General features: G+C 47.6%; 1 protein-coding gene across 3 annotated transcripts in view; it reads right to left on the reverse strand.

Annotated features, from left to right (window-relative positions):
* Nucleotides 1-22088, reverse strand: part of PIK3R5 (phosphoinositide-3-kinase regulatory subunit 5) — a 75993-nt gene that overhangs the window by 48033 nt on the left and 5872 nt on the right. Inside the window, exon 1 of one of the 3 annotated variants that reach the window (XM_084863915.1) lies at nucleotides 18511-18896. The exons of the other annotated variants lie outside the window; for them this stretch is intronic. The gene's annotated coding sequence lies outside the window, so the exon portion shown is untranslated. Of the gene's footprint in view, nucleotides 1-18510; nucleotides 18897-22088 lie in introns of those variants that run through there. 3 annotated transcript variants of the gene reach the window in all.

A 22088-nucleotide genomic window follows, 5' to 3' on the forward strand; every position in this document is an offset into this window, starting at 1 on the left:
GGCACAACTAAAGCTCTGGGGGAAATTTCTAGCACTAAGTACATACATTAGAACTACCATGTGGCCCAGCAATTTCACTCCTGGGCATTCATCTCTGAGAAATGAAAACTTATGCTCATACCAAAACCTGTACATGAATGTTTATAGCAGTTTTATTCAGAATAGCAAGACAGATGACCATCAGGGGGCGAATAGTGAGACTATGGTACCATGGAATACTATTCAGCAATAAAAATAAAATAATGATTAATGCATACAACATCCAGAAATTTATATGAATCTAAAAGCCAACCCTGAAAGATCACCTACTATATGTTTCCATTTATATAACACTTTTGAAATTACAAATTTATAGCATGATCACCAACTGGGAGAAAACAATCATTAGACATATAAGTGACAAATGACTTGTACCCCAGAACTGAACAGAAATAACAGACACTTTGCAAAAATATCCGATGTGAATAAATAAACACATGGAAATATGTCAGTTACCGCTAGTCATCAGGAAAATGCAGGTGTAGAGCTGTAATGAGACTACACCGCACTGGAGTTGCTAAAATTGAAAAGATGGACAATACCAAGCTGGTGAGGATACAGAGCAACCATACCTGCTTGGTAGAATCATAAAATGGTGCGACCACTTTGAAAATCAGCTTGGCATTTTCACAAGAGTAAGCAAATACCTATCAGTTTGACCCAATAATCCCGCTTCTTTAATCAAAATTAATGAAAACACATGTCAACCAAAAGACTTGTGCAAAAATGTTCATAGCAGCTTTATTTATAGCTAGAGGCCTGATGCACAAAATTCGTGCAAGTGTAGGCCTTCCTTCCCCCGCCTGCCAGCACCGGCTTCCCTCTGGCCCCCAGGACCCGGGCTTCCCTCACAGCCCCAGCTTCGTCTGGAAGGTCGTCTGGAGGACGCCCAGTCTAATTAGCATATTATGATTTTATTGTTATAGATAGCCTCAATCTGAAAGCAGCCGAATCTATCACCAGGAGAATGGAGAAACATATTTGGTATATTCATATAATACATTACTACTTAGCAATGCAAAGGATAAAAAAGAACAAACCACTAATGTGTGGTAACAAGTATGAGTATAAAAAACATAGTGTGTGAATAAAGCTGGACACAAAAATATATTCGATGGCTTCATTTACAGGAAGTACTAGAACAGGCAAAACCAGTCCATGATGAAATAAATCAAAATGGTAGTTGTCCCTGAGAGGCACAGGGAGAATTGATCAGGAATAAAATTTGTACATTTCACTGTATGTAAACCATACCCCAATAAAAAAAAATTTTAAAGAGGCATGCATACTAAGTGTACAGAATAAATCTTTAAAGTTTTCTTAGCCTGATCACTTAGCTGTTCACGTGTGTGTGCGCGCGCGCACACACAAACACACACACACACACACACACACACACTCTCCACCTCAGTTTGGCCTCTTGTCCTTCCAGTCCTTTTTAATGCATTTATATGCCACATACCCACACACATGCATTTTCTTCTTACATACATGGGATCACAACACAGACACTGTTCTATGCAGAGCTGTCTCCCCAAAAGCACATCTGCCATTCCCTCCCTGCCCCTTAAAACTTTCTAGTGGTTCTCCGATGCCTTATGACCATGATGGGCAAACCGCGGCTCTCAAGCCACATGCGGCTCTTTGGCCCCTTGAGTGTGGCTCTTCCACAAAATACCACGGCCTGGGCGACTCTATTTTGAAGAAGTGGCATTAGAAGAAGTTTAAGTTTTAAAAATGTGGCTCTCAAAAGAAATTTCAATCGTTGTCCTGTTGATATTTGGCTCTGCTGACTAATGAGTTTGCCGGCCGCTGCCTTAGGACAAGGTGTGACCCCGGAGCCGGATTACCTGACTCCGAGAGCTCTGGCCTCTTCTTCCCCGGCCAGCCTCAGGCCCCCACTTCGCCTCTCCTTGCTGAACCTCTCCCCGCCTGGGCTCCTGGCCTGAAACATTCCCACGGCCTGCCCCTGCCTTTGATGTGGCTCCTGGCACACATTATTCCTTTTCCCTTTACAAGGTCCCTTTTCCGGGAAGGCCTCCTGACCACCATCCTCCCCAGACTGGGGGCACACCCCGCCCTCTCTGCTTCCTCTGTGCCCGTGTTATAACTTTAATTTTTTAGTTTATTGATTGATTGATTAATTAAATTAATTAATTAATTAATTTTTTTATTGATGAGAGAGAGATCAATTGGCTGTTCCACTTATGCATTCACTAGTTGACTATTATTTTTAACTACATTTTTATTCATTTCCGAGAGGAAGGGAGAGGGAGAGAGAGATAGAAATATCAATATGAAAATCATCAACCAGCTGCCTCCGGCACACCCCACACTGGGGATCGAGCCCCACAACCCAGGCACGTGCCCTGACCAGGAATCGAACTGGGACTTCTTGGTTCCTAAGTTGAGCCATGCGGGCTGGGTCCACTCTGATTCTTGTATGTGCCCTGACGGGGGGTCAAACCCACAAGCTTGGCGTATGGAGATGATCCTCTCACCAACTGGGCTCCCGGGCCAGGCTGTCTCTGTTCCCTCTCCTGGGCTCTCAGCTCTGATGACAGTGGCTCCTCTGCCGCGCGGATGGGTCCGACGCCGGCCGCTGGCACGGGGCGCGGTGGGGATCTCCCTGGACAGTGACATGCATGTACAAATGTGCCCTGCACACTAGGAGCCCCGCCCACACCTGGGGCATGATGCAATGACCACAGAAGCAGCAGGGAGATTCCTCAGGCCTCGAGGGGAAATCACGTCTACGGTAACTTCCCGGTGAGTCAGGCCTCCGAGGTGCCGCCCGCGTCACCACGTGTGGCAGGTCGGCTCCAGGCCCTGCTTCCTCCCCGCTTCCTCTGCCCGAGGCCAGAGGAAGGGATTCCGGTCAGAACCGGGCTTTCTAGGAGCTGCTCCTCAGGCCACAGGGGACAAACACAGACGGCTTCTTTCTCTCTGTTCAGTGTTCCCTCCCCTCCCCGTCCCTGTCAACTAGCGAGGCACCGCCCTGGGGACGGGGTGTGGCAGGAGAGTGAGGACCAGAGCTGCTCTGGGACAGCTCCTGGCAGATGGAGGGGGCGCAGAGGGAAATCCAGAAATAAAGAAATGGTTCTTTATTATTATTATTAACTTTTAACTCTTAGAGCAGTTTTAGGTTTGCTGCCCTTCCCCGCCCTTCCTGCCCACAGTTTCCTCTCTTATTAATATCTTCCACTTAGTGAGGCATATTTATTACAATTGACGGGCCGATATTGACACAGTAGTAGTTATTAAAGCCCGCAGTTCACTGGTTGTAAGTTCTATAGGTTTTGCCAGGCATGCATCCACCATGACAATCCCACACAAAAGTTTCCCTGCCCTAAAAATCCCCTGTGCTCTATCTATTCATCTCAACCCCGCAACTACCGATCATCTTACTGTCTCTGGTTTTTCCTTTTCCAGAGTGTCACACAGCCGGTATTATACATTACGGAAATTCTTTTAGATTGGCTTTTTTCTTCTTCTTCCCACTTAATAATATGCATGTAATGCTTCTCCGTGTCTTTTCATGACTTCAAAGCGCATTTTTCTTTTTTCTAAAAAAAAACATTCTAGGCTACGGATGTACCATGGTTTGCTTATCCATTCACCTACTGAAGGGCATCTTGGTTGCTTCTAATTTTTGGCACTTATGAATAAAGCCGCTCTAAACACACAGGTGCAGGTTTTTGTGAGGAAGCTAATTTCCTATCATTTGGGTAAACAACTAGAAGCACGATTGCTGGATCATATGACAAGACTTCCTAGCTTTCTAAGAAACTGTCAAGCTCTCTGCCAAAGTGGCTGGTGCCACTTGCATTGCTATTAGCAGTGAATCAGAGTTCCTGTTGCTCCACATCCTCGTCAGCACTTGGTGTTGTCGGTGATTGGGATTTTAGCCATTGACAGATATTTAGGAGGATCTCATTGTTTTAACTTTTATTTCCCTAGGGACATACGGTGTCAAACATCTTTTTATATGCTTATTTGTCATCTGTATATCTTCTTTGGTGAGTGATTCAGATTATTTGCCTACTTTTAAAAATTAGATTATTTTCTTACTGTTGAATTTTAAGAATTCTTTGTATATTTTGGAGGCAAGACCTTTATCTGATAAATGTTTTGCAAATACTTTCTCCTAGTCTATGGCTTGTCTTTTCATTCTCTTAATTGTGTCTTTCAGAGAGCAGATGTTTTTAATTTTTCTTTCATGGACTGTGCTTTTGGGGTTATATCTAAAAACTCATCGCCAAACCCAAGCTCATCTAAGTTTTCTTTCTTTTTTTTTTATTTTTAAAATATATATATATATTTTATTGATTTTTTACAGAGAGGAAGGGAGGATAGAGAGCTAGAAATGTCAATGAGAGAGAAACATCAATCAGCTGCCTCTTACACACCTCCTACCGGGGATGTGCCCACAACCAATGTACATGCCCTTGACCGGAATCAAACCTGGGACCTTTCAGTCAGCACACTGATGCTCTACCACTGAGCCAAACCGGCTTCGGCTTATCTAAGTTTTCTTGTGTTATCTTCTGCTAGAGGTCTGGTGCATGAAATTCTGCACGGGTGGGGTCCCTAGGCCTGGCTAGTGATTAGGGCTGATCGGGTTCCGCTCCCTCCCACCTCTCTGTCTCCTCATTCCCTCACTTCCTCAGCATCCCACTGCTGCTGGTTGCCTGCCATGCTCCATGCTAGCCCCTGGTGGTCAGCACACATCATAGCAAGCAATCGAACTCCTGAGGGGACACTTTGCATATTGGCCTTTTATATATATATATAGGTGAGTTTTGTAGTTTTGCATTTTACCTTTAGGTGTATGTTCTATTTTTAGTTCATTTTTGTGAAAGATTTAAGGTTAATGTTTCCATTCACTTTTTTTTCTATGAATATCCAGTTGTTCCAGCACCATTTGTTAAAAAGACTATCCTTTCTCCATTGAATTGGGTTTGTTACTTTGTCAAAGACCAATTGCTTATATTTGGTGGGTCTAATTCTGGGCTCGTTATTCTGTTCCATTGATCTATTTACCTATTCTTTCACCTATATCACACTCCTTTGATTACTGTAGCTTTATAGTAAGTCTTAAAATCAGGTAATAAAGCTTCACTAACTCTGTTCTTTTCCTTCAGGATTGCTTTGGCTATTCTTTATAATAAACTTTATTGGAATCAGTTTATTGACATATAAAAAATAATTTGTTGGATTTTGACTGGAATGACATTGAATATATAGCAAGTTGGGAAGAACTGACATATTAGCAATATTGAGTCTGCCTATTCAGAAACATGGAATAGCTTTCCATTTATTTGCATCTTCTTTGACTTTGCTCATCAAAGTTTTAAAGTTTTCCTCATATAGATCTTGCACATATTTTGTTAGATTTGTGAATAAGTACTTCATTTATTTATTTATTTATTTATTTTTTGATGCAAATGTCAATGATGTTATATTTTTTATTTTAAATTTCAATAGCTCATTGCTGGTATATGGGAAAACAATAGATTTTTTTTTTTTTTGTATAAGTCTTGTATCCTGCAACCTTCCCATAATTGCTTATTAGTTCCAGAAGTTTCTTGTCAATTATTTGGCATATTCTACATAGACAATCATGTTGCTTGCAAAAAAGATAGTTTTATTTCTTTCTTCCCAACCATGTATCTTTTATTTCCTTGTCTTATTGCATTAGCTATGACTTCTAGTTTGATTCTGAATAGGAGGAATCTTGTTCCCATTCTTAGGGAGAAAGTATCTAGTTTCTCAGCATTATATATGATGCTGGCTGTATGGTTTTTGTAGATATTTTTATATCTGTTAAGGAAGTTCTCCCTCAATTGCTAGTTTGCTGAAAGATTTTATCTTGAATATATATTGGATTTTGTCAAATACTTTTTCTGTATCAATTGATGATCATAGGATTTTACTTCTTTATCCTGTTGATGTCACAAATTACACTAATTGATTTTCAAATGTTGAATCAGCCTTCATACTAGACACAAATCCCACTTAGTAGTACATAATTCTTTTCACAGATTGTTGGATTCAGTTTTTTAACATTTTGTTGAGGATTTTTTACATTGATATTCATAAGAGATATTGGGTTATAGTTTTCCTTTTTTGTAATATCTTTAGTGATTTGGGTATTAGAGTAATGCAGGCCTCATAGAATGATTTAGGAAGTGTTCCCTCTGCTTCTATTTTCTGGAATTATATTGTAGAGCAGTGATTTTCAACCAGTGTGCTGCATATCATTTTAAAGCATGAAATTCCTGACTTTAATTTCTTTAAAATATACAGATCTATTCAGATGACCTATCCTGGTGTGAGCTTTGACAAGACTGTTTTTCAAGGAATTGGTCCATTTCACCAAAGTTATCAAATTTGTGAGCACAGAGTTATTCAAAATATTTCTCTTTTATGTCCATGAGTTGGTAGTGATTCCTTAACTTTTTACATTTTTTATATAATTCACATAACCTAAAATTCACCATTTGAAAGTACACACTTCAGTGGTTTTTAATATATTCACTATGTTGTCCAAACATAACCATGATCTAAATCCAGAATGGTTCCACCAGCCCCAACAAGAAACCTCATACCTATCAGCAGTCACTCCCTTCTTCTCCCCCCATCATCTGGCAACCATCCATCTGCTCTCTGCTTCTACAAAGTTCCTTTTGCTGTACATTTCATATAAATGGAATCATCTACTATGTGGTATTTGGCATCTGGCCCTTTTTACCTAGCACATTTTCTAAGTTCATCGGTGTTATAGCGTGTAACTGTACTTTCAGTGATTGAATAATATTCCATTGCATGGACATCCAATGGCTATTTCTTAAATACTCCAATTTATGGACCAAGATTCATACTGGATACCTGGGGCCTACCTGTCCCCAGCCTAAAGCCAAAGAGAAAGATGAGAGGTTTTATCCCAGCGTGCAGTCTTTCCTCTGCAGAAGGGGTCCAACTGGAGTTTCCTCGATAATGAGCAGGAGTTCTACTTGAACCTCCTGGGCTTAAATAAACTGCTGCTGCGGTGAACGTCACCAGCCACTGCCCGCGCTGAAGTTCCCTCTTCCCACCAGGCTGCAGCCTGGGCAGGCACAGCCCATGGAAAATCCCCCAAAGGAGATCTCTTACCCCCGTTGACACGTGAAGAAACGATGGCTCTGAGAGACAAAGCCACCAGCTCCGGGTCTGCGGCGGCAATGCCAATGCAGGTCTGCCTCCTGCCACAGCCCCCTTCGCTGTGCCAGGGGCAGGAATCCTGGCCTTTTCGGGCCCTGGACCCACTCGGCCATCTGAAGAAGTTTGCAGACCCCTCTTCGGAAGAGTTTTTTAAATACCCGGGATAAAATCCACGGGACTCTAACAGCAGTGAGTGACACTGGCATACGGTTATCAATGTTTTAAATAACCAGATTTGTGACATGGCAATGCATGTTCTCCTCATGAATACACCAAGTAACAAAAGCCAGCCATGGGTCCAGACACTCTCTGAAGAAGTAAAAAAGCAGAAATGGCATGTGAGGTACCTGCACAACGGCAAAGTAATACGAAAACACCTGGACCGAGGCACGGGTGCCAGTAACATGACCACAGGTGGTCGCCTACATTCATAATGGAAGGAAACACTCAAGGTCAGTGAGAGGTGAGGGCAAAGAAAGACGTCACAGGTGTCCCAGCCAAGCCCGAGGGTCCGTGGGCAAGTCTCTGCTCCTGGAGGAGAGAAGGGAGACCCCGCCCTCCCAGAGCCCCGGGGCCCCTGGATGCCCGTCACACTTAGCAGTCCTGGTGTGTGTGTGGGGGGGGGGGGGTCCAAGAAGGGAGTAAGGGTCGCCTTCCTGCCCACTGCCTATGCCTTGTCCAGAATTCCTCAAATCCGCTTTTCCGGGAAGCTCCCTAAACAGTGTTTCAGTCTCTCATGCTGTCCCATCTGTCTTAGTCTTATAGTACATTCATATTCTCTCTCTCTCTCTCTCTCTCTCTCTCTCTCTCTCTCTCTCTCTCTCTCTCTCTCTCTCTCTCTCCAGCTTAAAGCCTTTAAAACAACTCCTCTGAGGCTTGGGGAGTTTCTCGCCTCTCATATCAGGCTTCTTATATGACTTCAGAAGGGCAGCCCCTGAGGCAGTTCCCCTGGGAGCCCGGGAGGCCCCACCTGAAGGCGTGGCACAGAGGCGCCAATAAAGGCCCAGAGCGCCGGCCAGCAGGGGGCGCCCAAGAGCACAGCCGCTCCCTGTGCGGAGAGCCACTGGTCTTCTGGCCTCCTGGGGGGGGGGGGGGGGGGGAGGGGGGGGGGCTTGGGCCTGGAGAACAAAAGCCATGGAACCTCTCTGAGCCTCAGTTTCTTCATCCGTGAAATGGGCCTCTCCATAGTGGCACATTATGGGGTGGGGAATGGACAGCAAGAAAGCTTGACCACAGCCCCAAACCTGCTCAGAGGCCACCCCTGCAAGATGAGGTGGGGAAACACCCCCCGGGGTCAGCAACAGCGCTCCCTCACATGTGACTAAAGGCCCAGCACACACGACAGTCCCCACCCCACCTCCTCCCGCCTCCTGCATGCCTGTGTCCCTACCTGGGAAAGGGGGGGGGGGGGTCTGAGCCAGAGCCAGAACTTGGACCCAGACCTCCTCACCCACTTCCCGTTCCTACTCGTTATCAGGCATCTATCTCATCGGGGCCCTTGGAAAGTCCCCAGCTCTCTCAGCCTCAGGGTCTCCTTGGATAAACTGACGGCCGAGGACCCCTCCAGCTCCAGGCTGACCCAGGAGGGACTTCCCTTCACAGCCACACACCCCCCCCGCCCCGTGTCCAGCTGCAGGACAGCGGCCCCAGCTGCTGCAGGTCCCAGTTCTCAGAGCCACTCTGCTTCCTGCCCAGCCACCGCGATAAAGGTGTGTGTGTGTGTGGGGGGGGGGGGTGATGACAGGTGCAGGGGAACCCCACTCCGCAGAAGCACAGACTCTAGGTTGCATCCATCACCAAGACACCACACCTGTTTCCCTGGTCTGGGCCGCCCCCCGCCCCAAGCAGTGATGGTGTGGGCAGAGGGAGAAGGTGGTTGGGGCAAGGGGGACAGAAGGGAGAACGCCCAGGAGGGGGCGGGATGGGGAGGAGGCTTGAAAGGTAGGGCGGGGAGAAGCACCCTTAAAACACCTGAGGCCTAGACAAATGAAAGGGGTTCAAAAACAAAAACAAAAAAGTCAGAGTGTACACCAGCAGCCCCAAGGTTTCCTGTTTTTCTAACAAATCACCAATGATTTCCAAGAAAAGCAAACTGCGCTGCGTGCGGCCTGGGCACAGCCGCAGAATTTGCACATCTGGCCTGTGTGCTTCGAGAGCAGCAGGACCGGGCACAGGATGTGGGGGGGCTGCCCAGAGGTCTGCAGCCTGAGGGGGCGCTCCGGGAATCCCGCGCTCAGAGGGCCCTCAAGGAGGACTCGGGGATGGGCTCCCCGGGGGAGTCACAAGGCGTGGGGGCGCAGGGAGGCCCAGGGGGTCTCGCAGGGCCCTGGGCTTTTCAAAAAACCCCTGGAGTGATGGGCAGACCCCAGAGCGGGTCCTCTGCCCAGGACCCCCACCCTTCTTCCCACGGCCACCTGCTCCTCCCTCAGTCACCCCAGGAACCACATCCTGCCCCAGTCTGCCAGACTGATCACTCTGACGGCTCACCCTCCGGGAATACCCAGCAGCCCCCTGCAGAGCCCCTCGGGGGGGGGGGGGGGGCTGACCCAGGCCCTCTTCTCTCCATTGGTAACCGGAGCCTCCTCAGTACTGCCTCTCCCTCTCCCGCCGCTGGCCGGCTCACCATCACTTTCCCAGCCGGCTCTTTTAGGCCAGGGCAGGGAACGTCCGGTCCACGGGCCACATAAGGCCCACAGGGAAACTGGAGGTGCTATAAGAGATTGTCTTTTCCAAAGTTGGTCATAACATCTGCCATCCCACGGCCTCTTCTGCATTCAGCTTGGCCACTTCCTGAGGTGGAACCTACTCCCCCTCCCATGAATCTGGGTGGGCTTGAGGCTGCTTCAACCACCAGATGACAGTGGAGGTGACCCTGGAGGGGACACTGTGTGGCTTTCCCAACTAGGTCATTAAGACCATGCACCTTCTGCCGAAACCGGTTTGGCTCAGTGGATAGAGCGTCAGTCTGCAGACTGAAGGGTCCCAGGTTCGATTCCGGTCAAGGGCATGTACATTGGTTGCGAGCACATCCCCAGTTGGAGGATGGAGGCAGCTGGTCAATGTTTCTCTCTCATCGATGTTTCTAGCTCTCTATCCCTATCCCTTCCTCTCTGTAAAAAAACAATAAAAATATATTAAAAAAAAAAAAAAAAAAAAAGACCATGCACCTTCTGCCTCATCCACCAGCACTTGGAGCCAGCACTTGGCCGTCCTAAAGTAAGCCGACTGTCCATTGAGAGGTCGGAAGCCCCACCTACACGAGAGTCCATTGTAGGCACGCCGACTACAGTGCCAGTCCCCAGCTGGCCGGGTCTTCCCAGCAGAGGCCCCAACAGGGTTGAAGGCAGACAAGCCATCCCCATTGTGCTCTGCCCAAACCCCTGGCTCCCACAGTCCGTGAGCACACTAAAATAACCAGTCTTCTTCCATGCGTTTTGGATGGTTCGTTGCACAGCCACGGTATCTGGCACATACTAGTATATAGCTAGTGGAGGCCCCACCCCTCGATGGAGACCAGGCCACATGGCCAGAAGCCGTGTGTTCAGAGGAGCACAGGTGGGTCCGCTGGGGACAAAGCCACCTGGAAGCTAAGATCATCCTAGCAGCTCAGAGGAGAAAGGGCTCTCAGAGGTTGGCCAACCTAAATCCATCGATTCAAATAAAAGGTTTTCTTAGTAAGTGAATAGGACGACAGATACTTTGCTGAGTGCTGTGGTAGACCCAAAGATGACGAATACACTGTCCTTCATTTCAGACGTTAAGATTCGCTAATGCCAGCATGGAAGTGGCCAGTTCCGAGGACTAGAATGGCCACAGGAAACACCAGGAACACCCCTGCCCAGAGTGCTCTTCTCCCAGATGTCCATGCGGCTCCCTCCCTCACCTCGTACAGTTTTTGTATTATATGCTCATCAAGGACTTCCCACCCCTCTTATCACCAACTGACACAAAAACACATTACTTATTATTTATTGGGCTCCCTGTCAGTCTCTCTCTTCCAGTCCCATTAGATTTCAAACTCCATGAGGACTTGGAAGAGTGCCTGACACATACTCACTGGGTGAATAAGTGAATTTTGAATGAATAAGTGATACAGAGGTTTGAAAAAAGATAAAAGAAAAAAAACCCACTAAACCCACACATAGTTTAACTGAGATATGAATGCTGCCTTTCTCATATGAATCATAAAACTGACTCACAGCAAAGTCTAGGGATGTCGCATTTCACCTTGACAATACGTGGAAGACAGTACCTGGCTCCCCCGATCACCTCATCTCTTGGAAGGCTTAGGAAGCAGAAAAAAACTATTCCATCTTGTGTCATTGATTATGACCAAGAATAAGGAAAGGTTTGTAAAACAGGATGGCTTAAAAGGAAAAGAAAGCTCTGAAAATAAATTCTGAAGGCACAGGCCCAGAGCCTCATGAGAATGGGGTGGGGTTGGTGAGGTTTTCTGGGCCATATACAAAAGATGCAAGTGAGGTTCCCAAATAAGAATGGACACAAAAGAGCGGCAGTGAGCAGGCATGAAAGGAAATCTTGAAGGGGGAAAAAAACACTGAGGACATTCATAAGGGCCCATAGAGATATTTTCAGAGCCTAAACTTGGAGAGATTGAGCCAACCATGCAGGACAGGTGGGCAGTAGTCACAGATACCCAAGAGAGAGCAGAACTGCTCCACTGCTATTTCTTCCATCTTTTTCCTCCAGGAAGATGGTTATCTTTCTGGAAAGCATGGATCAAAGATGGCTTATTTAGTCAACAGCAGATATATATGAAGGGTCTATTATTAGAGGGGTTTTACTAAGGGGCGGTCCAGAAACCTCAAGGAGCTGGCAGCCAGAAGGGCAGGTGGGCCCGTAAGAGGCACATCATCTCCATTCAAAGTGTGAGGAGCTGCAACAAATAAAAAAAAATTAATAATAATAATAATAAAAAATACGGACAACCCAATAGAAAAATGAGCAAAAGATTGAATAGACCCTTCACAAAAGAAGATATCCAAATGACCAATAAACATGAAAAGGTTCTCAATTTCATTAGTCCTAAGAGACATGCAAATTTAAATCATGATGCAATACCATTAAACACCCAGAATGGCTCAAATGGAAAAGATGGAAAACACTATTTGTAAGCACCTTGAACCTCAGGGCTGCAGGTGAGAGTGTAGACAGGTACAGCCACTTTCCAAGCAATGCTACTAAAGCACAGTCTGGGCATGCCCTACGACACTGCAATCCCGCTCCTAAGAATGTACTCAAAGGACATACGCCAGAAAGTTCACAGCAGCACCATTCAGAATAACCTTCAAATCAGACCTTGCCCAGTGGATGAGCTGTCCCAGTGGAGGTTAATACGGGGCTGGTGCACTAGGAACTTGGAAGAGGAAGAAGGTCAATTAGGAAAGCTTCTCCAAGAGGGTAGGTCCCGAGATAACTCTACAGGCAGGAGCCGCTGCCCTGGGTTTCGGGCATGGTGTTGGGAAAACAGACAGAGGCAAGAGGTGTGAATCAGAATGGTTCCTTCAGGGAACAGCCAGGCACTTAACCCCATGGCAGGATAAAGTATGGCACAGGGCATGCTGGGAGATGAAGCTGCATGAGCTGGGGTGGCAGATGGCACACGGCTTTATAGGCCAAGCTAAGTGCTTAAGGATTTACTCCAGGGCCATGTGGAGCCACTCCCAAATTAGCCGCTGGTACATCTATTGTCCAAGTGGAAAGGACACATCAACCTTGCATTTCGAAGACCACGGTGGCAGGGGAGAGGGGGAGGCTGTGGGAGAAGGGACCCACAGGGAGGGCTCTGAAGTCAAATAGAGGGTTGGATGAAAATGAGTTGAGGATTGCATGAGGATAAATACATCTCAGAGTCATACGGAAACTTGAGGCTGTGAAAGGGGACTGCTATTAGTAATCTTTGAAGGATCGGAGAAAATGAAAGATGTACAAAAGAGACAGAGCGAGACAGAAAAAAAAGCAGAGAGAGAGAGAGAGAGAGAAAGAGACACTAGAAAAGGCTGTCCTAATTTTTGAGAACATGAACAAGGTAGAATCTTGGAAACTACAGTCTCTGAGCCCACTAAGCCGCTGGCAATGTGCTCTACATGTAACTGAGAGGCGGTTCATGAGCACGCAGCAAAGGATCTAGGAACCACCAGGTGTTAGAATGGACTCAATAACAAAGCAGGTATGGCAGCAAAATGCCACAAAAACAGCATATCTGCATTTTGTGTAGAAAAATGTGAGCTGGATGGCAACACAGATGGATGCACTCACCACTGGCTTCATAACCTCACCACTGACTTCATAACCTCACCCAAAGGGTGTTGAGCATCTTGATCAATAGGGACATTTCCCCTAAAATGCCAGAGAACTCTGCCTTCAGATCATTAGAACATGCCACTTAAAAAATTGTGGCAAAATGTAAAGAACATAAAATTTATCACTTTAACCATTTTAATGTACAGTTGTGTGGCATTTAGTGCATTCACATTGTTGTGCAAACGTCACCACCATCATCTCCAAAACTTTTTCATCTTCCCAAACGGAAACCGTATCCATTAAACCCTAATTCCCCATTCTGCCTCCTCCCAGTATACTAATACTCAGTAAACACTGAGTTAATCTAAGAAATAACATTATGTTTTGCTAGAACCATCATTCTACTTTCTGTCTCTATGAGTTTGACTCATGTAAGTGGAATCATACAGTGTTTGTCCTTTTGTGTCTGGTTTATTTCACTCAGTCTAATGTCTTCAAGTTTCTTCCAAGTTGCAGCATGTGTCAGAATTTCCTTTCTTTTTAAGGATAAATAATATTATTCCATTGTATGTATATGCCACATTTTGTTTATCTATTCATCTATAGACAGACATTCGGGTTGATTCCATCTTTTGGTATAGCATGCCATTTTTTTTTAATGAACAATTTCAATGGGACTTAGAAGACATGCTTACTATATGACAGAAGGGATGAAGCATATTTATATGCTTGAAGATTCAGTAAGATCTCAAACTAATCGTGTCTAGATATGGATGAGACTCATAATTGTCCTGTGGCCAATCTCCCTTCTTCTATAGTAATATAATTTTTGGAAATTTTAGATTACATTTCCCAGATTCTCTTGTAATTAAATGTGGTCATATGATAACATTCTGGCCAATGAATTGTGAGTAAACATTGACAACTGTGAGTTCCAAGTATCTTCTCCTTTCTCCTCCTCCTGCTAGCTGGAAGGAAGATGTAATTGTGATTGCTAGAGTAGCCATTATGGGCTATGAGATGAAAGCTACATGTTGAGGGAGGAGAAGCAACAAGATAGGGGCATGAGCAACAAGATAGAAGGGGCATAGGCTCCCATGTAAAGTCTGGATCGCTTATTCTCAGACTATTACATGAGAAAGGAATTAACCTCTATCTTATCTAAGCCACTGCTGTTTGCATCTCTCCACTACAACATCAAACCAATATACCAACTATATTTATATATGAATATTAAGGAAAGTTATGGACATTGGGTGGTTATGATGTGAAAATGCAGGTTTATCCTTAGTAAAAAAAAAAAAAAAAAAAAAAAAAAAAAGTACAATTCTGGTGACTAATACTTCGGTCAACACTGAGTTAATCTAAGAAGCAAAATTATGTTTTTGTTTGTCTGTTACTATGTCATTTAGATACAGCTGATGGGATTTCCCTCCCAAGTTATAGAGTATGTTTTATGGTTTGACCTTAAATAGAGACCACACGATGTATACAAAATTCCCTTGTAGGGGGACACCTCATAACAACCAAAGTCATCCTTCAGAGAAGCAGTGTATTCCTTCTATACGGCATGGCCACCTCTGGGTATCCTACTCTGGGGCAGCAACAGCAGAGATGAAGTTATTTAAAGGTTAGATATTCTTTGGAACAAACTGGGTAGGCCAGCTAATGTAGAAGCAATTCAAGTTGAGAGGGTACCATTTTGGTAAATGAATTAGAGATCACCTCTTACTGGTCAGTAAAAAGGTACTTAAAAATGAAGTATGGACATTACAAAACTTTTCCTCTTTAAATGAGATAAAATAGTTCAGTAAAATATAATGTTCCCAAGCAAACTATGGAGACAATAAAACAGGGGTGGGGAGTGGCCGGCCTGCAGGCCATATAAGGCCCATGAAGTCATTTGGTCTGGCCCTGCCAAGGCATTAGGGGTGAGTTAATTAAATGTCTGACCGAATATAGCAGGCTAATTTTTAAATTGATAACTTTGTATGGCCCTCAAATCCTCCTATAATATAAAGAGGTAATATGCAAATGTTGGTTACACCCTGATGCATGCGTAAGGACCACACAGCAGGAGGGCAGGGCAGCGAGCTACGAGCTACGTGTAGCAGAGAGCTATGAGGTGCAATGGGCCAGGAGGCCCCGTGAGGCAAGCAGCAGTGAGCTACTCATGCACGAATTTGTGCACAGGGCTACTAATTATGTTATAAATATCCACATGGCCCTTGGCCGATCAAAGGTTCCCCACCCCTGCAATAAACAGGTCAAAGACTGTGAAGGGTAGGGGGCAGAGAGATAGATGAGTAGATAGGCCACAGAGGAATTTTAGGGCAGTAAGAGTACTCTGTGCTATTATAATGATGAGTATGTGTCATTACATTACTCATTTAGTGAAAGCCATAGAATATTAAGGTAAGTAGTTATGGACATTGGGTGGTTATGATGCAAAAATGTAGGTTCATCCTTGGTTAAAAAAAAAAAAATGTACAATTCTGGTGAGTAATATTATAAAGGGAAAAGCTATACATGAGTGGGGATAAGAGATCTATGAGAAATCTCTGTACTTTCCTCTCAATTTTGTGGTAAACCTAAATTTTCTCTAAAAAAATAAAATTTCCTTTAAAGAATAATGATGATGTTCTCACCTCCATCTACTGAGCAGGTCTTAGGAATAATGCAGCCAGATGAGAAGTAATCCCTCATCTTTGAAGGGAGGATTCTCTGAGGGCACTGAGCTCTGGACCCAAGGTGGAATTCAACTGTGGTCCCAACCCAATCAATCCCTTCGAAATTCCCTAGATGGAAACCCAGTGGAGTTCAGCTCTGACCCAAGAGGGGGCATTCTCAGTCTGCCACGTGCATCTCAGGGAAGAATGTTGGCCATAACAGTGCCTTCCCTTGGGCCAGGGGTGGGAGAGGAATGGTGCCTCCTTCTTTCTACATTGCACCCCATACATGGCCTTGCACTGAGAGCTGCTTCTATCAACTCCCACAAATCCCCATCACCTTGCTTTTCTAGCGGGTCAGGTAACTTCTAGAATAACCTCCTGTCCAAACCCCTAAAAAGCTCATATGCCTCGGGCCTGAGCTCCTTAGCCTCCTCACTAGTTCAGAAATGCATTTTCTTGATGCTACACAAGGCTCGGTCCTACCCGTCATCACTCTTCTCAGCCCCACCCCTCAGGCCAACCTCTCTCCCTTTTAAGTAGGGTTTTATGATCAGTTTCTTTAAAGGGCCCTGCCCTTATTTTAGTTCTTCCTTTGCAATGTATAGCAAATCTCCCTCCACAAACCAACACTGTCGCACCATGACCCACAGGCCCGTGTGTGGCGGTCAGGGGAGTCCTTTGCACCTCTGCCCTGCAGCTGGGCAGCTCTCGTCCCACATCCTTTCTCTAATGGGTTCAGAAAAAGAATTCGCCACAGAAAACAACCTCAGGTCTTTGAAGTCAGGTGGTAAGGCTGAGCCCCGAATTTGAGTCACCCGTGCATGGATCACCCACTCTCCAGAAAGGGAATATGGCATATGTCTGTCCCCGGGGCCAGGAGAGCCTGAGGCACGCCACCAGACCTTCCCAGGGACCAGAGAGACAAGCTCCAGTTCTTGTGGGAGCCATGGGGGTGGTTCCAGGCTGGTGGGCGGGTGGGGGCCCCAGGGCTGCCATGGCCCTTTGGGGAGGCAGGTGAGCATGGGCAGGGCACCACGCTCCATCTTTGGGGGAACTCTACATCGGAATGGGAGGTTCTCTCTCACGGGGAGGAGTCCTCTCTCCCTCCCTCAGAAAGCCCTCTCTCCTCTCCCAGCATAATTCCCCTCCAGAAAAACAACAGCATCCTGGCTGACCTCGCACCTGCTTGGAAGCAACAAGAGATTGTCTTTCTGCTCCAAACGGCTCCACCTCAAACTAGCAGGGCCACACTGCAGAGCACGTGTGCAAGCTGCGAAGGGCAATATGCAAATTAAAGCAATGATGAGTAATACTTTCTTTTCTCCTCATTTAAAAACCTGAGTCCTACGCCTCCCTGGACCTCCTCCAGGGTCTGCTTGGCCAGGTATCCCCTGGGGATGTCTGAAGAATCCCCCCAAATCCTCCAAGCATTTCCTCCCCCCGCCCCCCCCCCCTGAAAGCACAGCTCCTGATTGCCCCACCGCTGCCGGGCAGGGCAGGCGGGACAGGAAGCCCCTCTGCCCTGTAAACATCGTGTTGCAAACACACTTCCCCAGGCTCCTGTGAAGCAGAGGTCACCAGGCTGGGCGTGGCTCCTCTGGGGCCAGTTCCCCAGGTCTTCCCCTGTCCGCCTCAGAGAGATGCTCGTCCTTAAATCGGACTGATGCAGAGGGCGCTAAGATAAGGTGACCGGACATCCCGCTTTTGGCGGGACAGTCCCAATTTTTAGCAATCTGTCCCGCTTCCCGAGGCATTTTTAAAAAGTCCTGATTTTTGGAAAGATTCAATTGTCCCGGGACGCGGGACAAATTGTTAAAAATCGGGGCTGTCCCGCCAAAAGCGTGACATCTGGTCACCTTACTAAGAGGACTCCAAAAGTGGAGTCAGTCTGCCGTCTGCCAGGGGTTATGGGGTCTCAGCAGCTCAGAGGAGGACACCTGGCTTGCCCATACTGGAGGGCAAAGACACATGGTTTTTGCCCCTTCAGGTGCCCACAGAAGGCCAGTGAGGTGCCTGCAGGGTGCAGACCTTGGGGAGGAGGATGACTGAACCCCCACAATGATCTCGGATGGGGGACAGCCCAGCCGCCAGGTCAGCAGCCACCGTTGGCTGAGGCCCAGGTCTCCCAGACAGTCTTCCATTCAGCAAACACTGACTGAGCACCACCCAACCCAGCCCCTCCAGGCACTGGGGAGCCAGTGCTGAACACAATGGTGGGGAGAGGGATGGGGGAGGCAGGAACACACAATAGGCCTTGGGGAAATTGAGTCAGGCAGTCCGGCTGGAGGAGAGGGTGAGAATTCCTGGAGAAGACTCAAAGAGCGGGACTCACCTTGGAAACTTGAACAGAAGATGAAAGGCTCGACTCTCCCTGTGAGGTGGGGTAGGATCGACGATTTCTAAACACGATGAAGGAGCTTTTGTAAGAAAGATCTCCTGGTGAAGCGAAGAAGAGACCGTGGCCCAGAAGCACCATGAACAGCTAGGCACAGGGTGACGAAAGCCGAACGAGATGGCGGAGGGAACGATGGGGAAGTGAGAGAAGCAAGAGCTCCAGGGAAAGGAAGCGCCATCAACACCGAGGGGAGGAGACCAGATCCGGGGTGATGAGCTCACAGGGCGATAGACCGATCACGTGTTCTGGAGCTGTTCTCCTGAAACTACGTGTTACTCGTCGACGTGACCCCAAATAAACGTAATGTCTGAAAACCTGGCTGGAGGATGAGAGCGGGAAGATAGAAGGAGCTCAGAGATGACTCCAAGCTTGCAAGAGCGGGAGTCTGACTTCACGCGACACAAAACAGGGAAGTCCGCGGAGGAAGCTGCGCGGAGGACGGAGACGTGGGCCTTGGACACGTGGTAAGGGCGAAATAGTGGAAATAGCAGCGTGGGCATGGAGAAGAGTGTTTGGGGAGGGAGACGGGCATGTTGGGAGGCAAGAGGAAGTCTTGCCTCAGGAGTCTGCAGAGGAAGGAGGAGGGGAGAGTGCTAAGAGAAGAGGCTCCAGGGGAAAACGTTGGGCATCAGATGCTACGGAAAGAGAGATGTGGGTTGGGAGCAGGCCTTTGGAATTTGCCCTTCCAAAGCCACCCATGACCGTAGAGGAATACGGGCAGGGGAAGGCGTGGCGCCATTGTGGTCTGAAGAAGGGTCTGGAGTCCTGGGAATCCTGCCAAAAGATGGGCACCACGAGCGAAGCAGCAGGTCCCCTCTGCTTGGCCCATCAGAGCAGCTCCCACGATGGAAGGGGAGACTTTGAAAACTCACCGGATGTCAGAACACTAGATCCGCTCAGGGGGGACGCGGAGGTAAGCAAGGGACAGCTCAGACTAGGGATCTCATCTCCTATTCCTATCCCGCAGCCTGATCAGCACAGCACAGCCCTACTTTCTCTTCAGCACCGTAGCAAGCCAAGGAAAGCTCTCCGAGCATTTAGTTCTCTCGAAACCAAACCCCCAACGTGTCAGTATAGACGTGAATGCAACATGCAAAGGCCTAGGAAACGTGGGCTCAGAATCCCCAAGAGCAAGAGGCCATTCACCCCCAGCTCAGTCTGCAGGGTGGGAGGTCAGCCACAGAGGAAGGTCATTCTGAAGCAGAGCTCCATTCGTTTATTTCACCCAGAGTCGGGACGGGAGATCCCAGGAGCAGCCGGGGCTCCAGCCCAGGATGTGGGCCAGGGTCCCAGGTCAGGGATGGCCCCCGGCCCTTCCCCATGGGTGACCACCAAAGTGCTCCTGCTCTGGGGCATGGGCTGTGAGCTGTGGGGTTTGGGAGGCAGCTTCCCAGCTTTGTGATTTGTTTATTCAAGGCCAGGGAACTTCTTGAATTCAAGGTGTGTTCTCAGAACCACCAGTTTTTAGCCCTAACTGGTTTGGCCTGTGGACTGAAAGGTCCCAGGTTCGATTCCAGGCAAGGGCATGTACCTTGGTTGTGTGCATATCCCCAGTAGGAGGTGTGCAAGGGGCAGCTGATCGGTGTTTCTCTCTCATTGATATTTCTAACTCTCTATTCTTCCCCCTTCCTCTCTGTAAAAAAATCAATAAAATACATTTAAAAAAAAAAAGAAGCACCAGTTTTTATATGACCAGTCGGACACAGGCAGCGTGATTTGGAGAACGAGCCACTCTCAGAAACGGAGTGATCTTGGTCTTCACCCTCACCGCTATCCTTTCCACCTCCAACATGTATTTTCCCTGAACACTCCCTCCGACAGGGAGCTCACTACCAACCACCAGGCCGCCTGTTCCACTGCCGCTCTGCTCTGATTTCTCCAAGATCCCCTCACAGCACGCTGAAGTCTATTTCCTTACAACGTCCCTTCCCTGGGCCCTTTCCTTCTGGAGAGAGACGGCCGCCGAGCAGGTGTCCGGCTTTTCTGAAGGATGCGGCCCTTCGAACGTGTGAAGAGAGAGATCACTCCGTGGGTGCTCTCCTTAGAGGAAAACATCCCGCTTCCTTAGTCATTTCCTGTTATGGCACCAGCATCTCGGGAACCTGTCTCTGGGTAGAAAGTGGTTTACCAGCATTCCCAGAAAATGCAGCGCCTGGAGTGGAGCTGCCCTCCAGCTGGCTCTCAGCAATTGTAGGACCAAGAGTCAAAGGTGGGTCCCCAGGGCGGGTGTGGGGGGACAGGCGTGCACCTGGAGAACTAAGGAAGAGAGAAGAGGAGAGGGAGGCCCAGGGAGTGGGTGAAGACCAGAGCCGTTCTCCTAGTTTTCAGGGACGGATCGGTTGGCCTGCAGGACAAGCTGGCCCAGGGCGCAGGAGAAAATCAGATGCCTCCCAAACCACGTGGCAAAGCAGTACACCAAACCCTGACGATGCGGTCGGGAAAGGAAAACAGGCCGAGCTTACTTATGAGGACGGGTGTACAAACCCTACAGAGAACCACCTCACCGTATTAAAAGAACAAAACACCTTGGCCAAATGGAGTTTATTCCAGAAGTGCAAGGAGGGTTCCATAGAAGGGTCTATACTAATAAAAGCATAATATGCTAATTAGACCAGACAGCCGAACGACCTTCGGATGACCTTCCAGAGGAAGCCAGGGCTGGGTGGGCCGAGCCCCTTGCACGAATTTCATGCATCGGGCCTCTAGTGTTGATATAATGCACCACATAAATCTATCTCGAGGTGAAAGAATACAAGAATTGCCGAGTAGATGCTTAAAGGAGAATTTGACACACTTAACGTCCATTCCTGCTTTTTAAAATCCTTAGAAACGAGGAGTTGAAGCAAACGTGCTTCATACGTGGTGCCTGACTCCAGCACCTAAAGGGCTGTGACCACACCAGAGAAACAAAGCCCCAAGCCCGTGCCAGACCCTGGAGCCCGGCGGGGCGAGTACCTGCGCAGGGGCTGCCTCTCTGCCTCCCAGACCGGCTCCAGGGGAACAGCCACAAACACACATTTTCTCTGGCTCATTCCTGGCCTTAAACCTACTTCTCTGGTTGGGGGGAGGTGGGCGGTAGGGTAGCGGAGGGCTTCTTGTAAGGACACCCCCAACAAAGTGATGCTCCTTAATCAACTTGGGAATGGGTTGAATTCAAGACTTGAGAGATGCAGAAAGCGGATGCGAGGCGGTGGCCCCGTGAGTGGTCAGGGGGCTCGGCCCACCGCTCGCCGCCTGAGGTCTGCCAGGGAGGCCAGCGCCTCCTCTGCAGTCTGCAGGCTTCTGCTGGCCAGCATCACCCCCACTGGCCTGTGATGACAGCCGGGCTGTTCAAAGCGATCGCAGTAGAGAAAGTCCTGTTTCCTAGAGCAGAGGATGTTATACTGGGCTACTCGGTGGACTGCAATGTTTAAGAAGACCCTGACGTGTTGTTTTTTTTATTCAAAACTTTGAGAGAGGGAGAGCAATTGTGCACACACACATGCTTTTTTGGGGACGGGAAGAAGATGACCTAT

The sequence above is a fragment of the Pipistrellus hanaki genome (genome assembly GCF_964339955.1).
Source record: "Pipistrellus hanaki genome assembly, chromosome: 16".
In the NCBI taxonomy this organism is placed as follows: Eukaryota; Metazoa; Chordata; class Mammalia; order Chiroptera; family Vespertilionidae; genus Pipistrellus; species Pipistrellus hanaki.